Below are 7333 nucleotides of genomic sequence, written 5' to 3' on the forward strand. Positions count from 1 at the left end.
AATGCTGTACAAAGATATGAATGGAGCTTTTAATTCAAATGACCATGTACTGGTGTTTCAAAATAAGCTGCACATATATCGTGAATGGTAGTGTACCAAAGTAAGATGTTTCCTATAAGAAATAAAACCAAATTTTCTTGAATTTGGTTGGGTGTACTTTATTGATAGGATGTGACAAAGTAGAGCTCTCAGCCCCTTCTTCAGGGGGTCTGGGAACGGAACTGTGGAGGATGGCGATTTTCAGTACTGGGGAATCAAATGGGGCTAGGACTCCCCCAGCAACTGACAGCCTCTCTTTCTCTCATGCTGTCACTGGTGGTGGTTGTCAGGGACTCCTTCTCCTTGGATGCCATGTAGACCATAAGGTCAATCACCCTGTTACTGTAGCCAAATTCATTGTCATAGCAGGAAATGAGCTTAAAGAAGGGTTATTGAGGGCAATGCTAGCCCCAGCATCAAAAATGGAAGAGTGGGTGTCACTGTTGCAGGAGACAACCTGGTCCTTAGTATAGCCCAGGATGCCCTTTAGGGGGCCCTCTGATGCCTGCTTCACCACCTTCTTGATGTCATTGTATTTGGCTGCTTTCTCCAGCAGCAGGTCAGATCAACAACAGACATATTGGGGGCAGCGATGTGGAAGGCCATGCCAGTGAGCTTCCCATTCAGCCCCAGGGTGACCTTGCCCATTACCTTGGCAGTGCTGGTACATGCAGGGATAATATTGTGGGCAGCCCCATGGTCATCACACCACATTTTCCCAGAGGAGCCATCCACAGCCTTTTGGATGACAATGATGGCATGGATGGTGGTCACGAGTCCCTCGGTGGTCATGAGTCCCTCCATGATGCCAGAGTTGTCATGTATGACCTTGGCCAAGGGGGCCAAACAATGGTGGTGCAGTAAGCCTTGTTGACAATCTTGAGGGAGCTGTCATGCTTCTCATGGTTCACACCCATCATGAACATGAGGGCATCAGTCAAAGGGACAGAAATAATGACTCTTTTGGTGCCACCCTTCAAGTGAGCACCGGCCTTCTCTAGGGTTGTGAAGACACCAGTGGACTACACAACATATTCAGACCAGCATCACCACATTTGATGTTGGTGGGATCTCACTCCTGTAAGATAGTAATAATAGAACCTCCATTGATGACAACTTCCCATTCTCAACCTTGACAGTGCCCTTGAATTTGCCATGGGTGGAATCATATTCTGAAACATGTAGACTGTAGTTGTGGTCAATGAAGGAGTCATTGATGGCAATAACCTGCACTTTGCCAGAGCTTACAGCAGCCCTGGTGACCAGGTGCCCAATATGGACAAATCTGTTTATTCCAAACTTCACCATCATGCCTCAGAGATGCAGCTAACACTGCATGAAAAGATGAGGCTGTCTGTCTAGCAGGGAGGAGTAGAGAGCCTATTTTCTGAAATCCTTTTGATGGATTTAAATTGTTTCCTGACTGACAATAATCATAACTGAAAAATACATAATGCTTACTCTGTTCCATGCAGTGTATTAAGTACTTTACTTGGGCTTTTCTACTTTTTTTCCATAATCATCCTAAGAGATAAGACTATACTGAATTTAGTATTAATGGTTGACCCATAGTATTTGGAATTGTTGCAAACCTTAGACATTTTAGAAAAGATTAAAAAATAATTCACTGCACAAGAAGTATGTATGGTAAATATAAATATTAATGATTTATGTGACATAATTAAAATTTTAGTCAACATTTTTGGAAAAGGTATGATATATGCTATGTAGCTCAGAACAGAATAATGTAAAAGAAATAATACAAAGTATTCATTCTCAGAGAAAAAAAAAATATCCTGATGTTGCACTGTCAACAACTGTGAAGAGTATGAGATTTTATTCTACTATCATCTCTGATGCCCCTGGGGTAGATCAGGTAAGTTCTTTAATATTTACATTTGAGAAGTAAGACATTTGGAGGTCCTCTCACCATGTTATTTACGTATTCAGAAATATGTACCCACCCTGTAGCACAGTGAAAAACTAGACTGTCTTTGCCTCCAATTCCTAGGGAAGTAACCTCTGATCCTTGCAATTTCCTGTGAGAGGGGTGTCACCAACCCTTCCCCTACTACCCCCTCACTGCAGCCTTAGAGTGGAGGCTTGTCACCCCAGAAAGACCAGCTAGGCGATTAGGGGATTGGGCTTTTGAGTTATATTTTATCAGCCCTTTCCTGACCTCTTTAGGAAAAGTGAAGCTGCGGGTGAGTTCAACCTTGTGGGCATTGATTCTGTCAAGTATGCCTACATAATGAGACTCTATATAAACTTGGGACACCGAAGCCCAGATGAATTTCCTTGATTGAAAAGACATATCAATGTGCAGGGAACATGACACATTTGAACTCCAAATGGAGAGGACACAGAAGTCGGGGTTTGAGACCTTTCCAGACCTCACCCTATGTGTCTCTTCATTAGGCTTCTTCTTCTTTGTATCCTGTTACTATAATAAAACTCTTGTCATAAGTATTGTGCTTTCAGTGAGTTCTGTGAGTTATTCTAGTGATTTATCCTGGCACAGCAGATATTATGAACTTCATGTGCTCATGGGTTTCCCTTGGCCTCGAATCTCACAGCAATGATGCAGGGGTAGGCTAAAGTAGATGCTGCCCAATGAGTGGGTTTGTGTCAAAGCACAGAACCTCTGAGCTTAGGAAAGCTTAACCATTTAAAGGAGACTGCTAATAAATTAATTAAGCCTTTGCCAGGGAGGGAAACACTATTTTTATTATTCTGGTCAAGAAAAAAGTGCTCTGAAAAGAGATACAAGCCCTATATTCCAAGATGTTTTGCTATGCAAACATCCTTGCAAAGATAGTAAGGAACTAAAGCTGATACAAGTTGTTCTAGTTTGCTAGCTGCCAGAATGCAATATACCAGAAACAGAATGTCTTTTAAAAGGGGAAATTTAATAAGTTGCTCATTTACAGTTCTAAGGCCAAGAAAATGTCCCAGTTAAAACAAGTCTATAGAAATGTCCAATCAAAGGCATCCAAGGAAAGATACCTTGGTTCAAGAAGGCTGATGAAGTTCAGGGTTTCTCTCTCAAGTGAGAAGGCACATGGCAAACACAGTCAGGGCTTCTCTCTCAGCTGGAAGGGTACATGGTGAACACAGCATCATCTGCTAGCTTTCTCTCCTGGCTTCTGGTTTCAAGAAGCTCCCTGGGAGACGTTTTCCTTCTTCATCTCCAAAGGTCGCTGGCTTGTGGACTCTCTGCTTCGTGGTGCTGTAGCATTCTCTGCTCTCTCTGAATCTCCTTCATTCTCCAAAATGCTTCCTCTTTTATAGGACTCCAGAAATTTATCAAGACCCACCCAAATGGGTGGAGACATGTTGTCACCTAATCCAGTGTAACAACCACTCTTGACTAAATCACATCAACCAGGGAGATGATCTGATTATAGTTTCAAACATACAGCATTGAATAGTGATTATTCTGTCATTACAAAATGGGATTTTGATTAAAACATGACCTTTTTAGGGGACATACATCATTTCAAACCAGCACATAAGTTATGCAGAAATATGTGAGACTCATGAAAATCCATCTACGTTTAGAGGCAACATTGCAAATCTGGATTTCTCATAGACTATAGTTTTCCAAAGATAAGGGCTTTGTTCAATGGGTTCATTGTTTTATTCACAGTCATCATCAAATTCCATGGCACATAAAAGGAAACTAATCAACCACGATGGCAGCTTAGTGAGGTGTGGGATTTAGTTAATCCCCCAGGGCAACTAGTAAATAGCCAGGAGCAATACAGAACAACTGCCAAGGCCACATTAAAAACTGGACACACAGCGTACACCAGTCTGGACAAGCTAGACCAGCTGCAATCCCACCGAGAACTGTGAGTCCTCCAAGTTGCATTGGCCATAGCCCTTCTACCACAGGCTGGTTCCCAGAGGGGAAAGGAAAGAGACTTTGTTAGCAGCAAGGGGCTGAGCCCAACCAAGCTCCAATTTGTGGAATTAATTAACAAATTCTGACTACTAAAAGTAGGCCCCCAGCTCTGCTGAACCCCGAGTAAAAGCTGAGGTTGCTGGTTTTTACCTGGTGCAGAAGGGGCAGGGCTGACGGAAAAAGAATTTTTAAAAAAAAAGGTTTTTTTTTTTTTTTGGATTGGGCATCACAAAATATTTGAAAGGGTTTGGACCCTGAAGGAAAGGAGGGGGTGCATAGGACCTGGAGATGCACAGAGCAATGTACTAACTTAAGCTCTTGATTGTCAAACCTGAGGAATGGGGGTCCTGCTCTGAAAAGGATTTTTTTTTCTTTTTTGTATCTGTGTTTCTACAGCTTGACTGCTCTTTGGATACAACTGCAAGGCTTCTCAGGCTCCAACTGCCCCAGGCAAGGGTGGAATTAAGCTTGTCTGAGAGCTTGTCTGGCAGCTTGTCTGGCAGCTTGTCTGGCAGCTGTGTCTTCCCCAGGAGAGGGATGGGGCCCAGCTCAGGGGAAATCCCTTCATCAAGGAATTCAGACCCCAGGGTCTGGAAAACTGAAGCCATTAAAGCCAGCCTACAACCTCTCCTCTGGCTCAACCACACCCCCAGCAGGGAGAGTCTGTGGAAGTTAAAGGTACCACATCACCTTATGCTGGTGGGACCTGCAGGCAGACAAGCGCTGCATACTGGGCAGGATAGGAAAAACACAGAGTCCAGAGTGAAAGTCACAGGGAAGTCTTTCAACCTGCTGGGTCTCACCTTCAGGGAAAACTGATGCAGGTGACTCTTTCCTCCTGAGAGGAGGCAAATTTGGCCTGGGAAAATCTGATTGGGGTCTATAATACCTAAGTAGACCCTCCTAAGTGGAGAAAAAGGCATTATACAGGCATGTCAAGAAACAAGAACTGAAAAATTCTGATCCGTTAAACAAACCCTAAGCTAAATGTCTAGAATAAGCTGAACTGAATATCAAAGAACAGATAGACAATAAAATCATTCAGCAAGAAAATCATAGATAAAAAAGTAAAAATAATCTCCAGAATAAACTAACTAAGGAAATTAAATGCCTAGACACAAGCAAAATATAGTGAATCATACTAGGAAAATTGAAGATATGGCCCAGTCAAGGGAAGAAATCAGCAATTCAAATGAGATACAGGAGTTGAAACAATTAATACAGGATGTTTGAACAGACATGGAAACCTCATCAAAAATCAAATCAATGAATTGAGGGAAGATATAAGGAATGCAAGGGATGAACAAAAAGAAGAAATTGAAAGTCTGAAAAAGCAAATCACAGAACTTATGGGAATGAAAGTCACAGTAGAAGAGATGAAAAAACAATGGAAAACCTACAATGTTAGATTTCAAGAGGCAGAAGATAGAATTAGTGAACTGAAGGATGGGACATCTGAAATCCAACAAGCAAAAGAAAACATAGAGAAAAGAATGGAAAAATATGAGCAGGGACTCAGGGAATTGAATGACAACATGAAGCAACATGTTGTGGGTGTTCCAGAAGGAGAAGAAAAAGGAAAAGGAAGAGAAAAACTAATGGAGGAAATTATCACTGAAAATTTCCCAACTCTTATGAAAGACTTAAAATTACAGATTCAAGAAGAGGAGCATACCCTAAACAGAATAGATTCAAAATAGGTATATCTAAGACATTTACTAATCAGAATGTCAGATGTCAAAGAGAAAGAGGGAATTTTGAAAGCAGCAAGAGAAAAGCAATCCATCATATACAAGGGAAGCCCAATAAGACTATGCATAGATTTCTCAACAGAAACCATGGAGGTGAGAGGACAGTGGTATGATATAGTTAAAATACTAAAGAGATAAACTGCCAAGCAAGAATTCTATATCCAGAAAAAACTGACCTTCAAAAATGAGGGGGAAATTAAAACATCTTCAGACCAAAAAATCCCTAAGAGAATTTGTGACCAAGAGACTGGCTCTGCAAGAAATACTAAAGGGAGCACTAAAGACAGATAGGAAAAGGCAGAAAAGAGAGGTGTGGAGAAGAGGATAGAAATGAAGATTAGCAGTAAAGGTAAAAAGAAGAAAAATTAGATATGACATATAAAATCCAAAAGACAAAATGGTAGAAAAAAGTACTGCCATTACAGTAATAACACTAAATGTTAATGGATTAAACCCCCCAATCAAAAGAAATAGATTGGCAAATGGATTAAAAAACAGGACCTTCTATATGCTGTCTATAGGAGACACATTTTAGACCCAAGGATAAGCATAGATTGAAGGTGAAAGGTTGGGAAAAGATATTTCATGCAAACAGCATTCAGAAAAGACCAGGAGTAGCTATATTAATATCCAACAAATTAGACTTCAAGTGTAAAACAATTAAAAGAGACCAAAAAGGACACTATGTATTAATAAAAGGACCAATTCAATAAGAAGACATAAAAATCATAAATATTTATTCACTGAGCCAGAGTGCTCCAAAATACATGGGGCAAACATTGAAAACACTGAAAAGAGATATAGACACATCTACCATAATAACTGGAGACTTCAACTCCCCACTCTCATCAATGGACAGAACATCTAGACAGAGGATCAATAAAGAAACAGAATTTGAATAATACAATAAACAAACTAGACTTAACAGACATTTATAGAACATTACTCCCCACAACAGCAGGATACACCTTTTTCTGAAGTGCTCATGAATCATTCTCAAGGATAGACCATATCTGGGTTACAAAGCAAGTCTCAATAAATTTAAAAAGATTGAAATCATGCAAACACTCCCTAAAATCATAAAGGAATGAAGTTAGAAATCAATAATAGGCAGAGGGCCAGGAAATTCACTATTATATGTAGGCTCAACAATGCAGTCTTAAACAACCAGTGGGTCAAGGAAGAAGTTACAAGAGAAATCAGTATATATCTCGAGACAAATGAAAGTGAAAGCATAATATATCAAAATTTATGGGATGCAGCAAAGACAGTGCTAAGAGGGAAATTTATTGCCCTAAGTACTTATATCAAAACAGAAGAAAGAGCAAAAATCAAGGAATTAACCGTCCACTTGGAAGAACTAGAGACAGAACAGCAAACTAACCCCAAAGCCAGCAAAAGGAAAGAAGTAACAAAGATTAGAGCAGAAATAAATGAAATTGAGAACATGGAAACAATCAAGAAAATCTACAAAACCAGAAGTTGGTTTCATGAGAAAATCAATAAGATTGATGGACCTTTAATGAGTTTGACACAAAGAAGAGAAAAGAGCAAATAAATAAAATCAGAAATGGGAGAGGAGATGTAACCACTGACCCTACAGAAATAAAGGAGGTAATGAGAGGATACTATGAAC

The 7333-nt window shown here is 40.2% G+C and overlaps 1 pseudogene; it reads right to left on the reverse strand.

Moving 5' to 3' along the window:
• Positions 1-254: 254 nt before the first annotated feature.
• LOC143680494 (glyceraldehyde-3-phosphate dehydrogenase pseudogene) lies at positions 255-1347 on the reverse strand (annotated as a pseudogene).
• Between the last annotated feature and the right edge of the window lie 5986 nt (positions 1348-7333).

Source organism: Tamandua tetradactyla, chromosome 4 (assembly GCF_023851605.1).
Source record: "Tamandua tetradactyla isolate mTamTet1 chromosome 4, mTamTet1.pri, whole genome shotgun sequence".
Classification (NCBI taxonomy): Eukaryota; Metazoa; Chordata; class Mammalia; order Pilosa; family Myrmecophagidae; genus Tamandua; species Tamandua tetradactyla.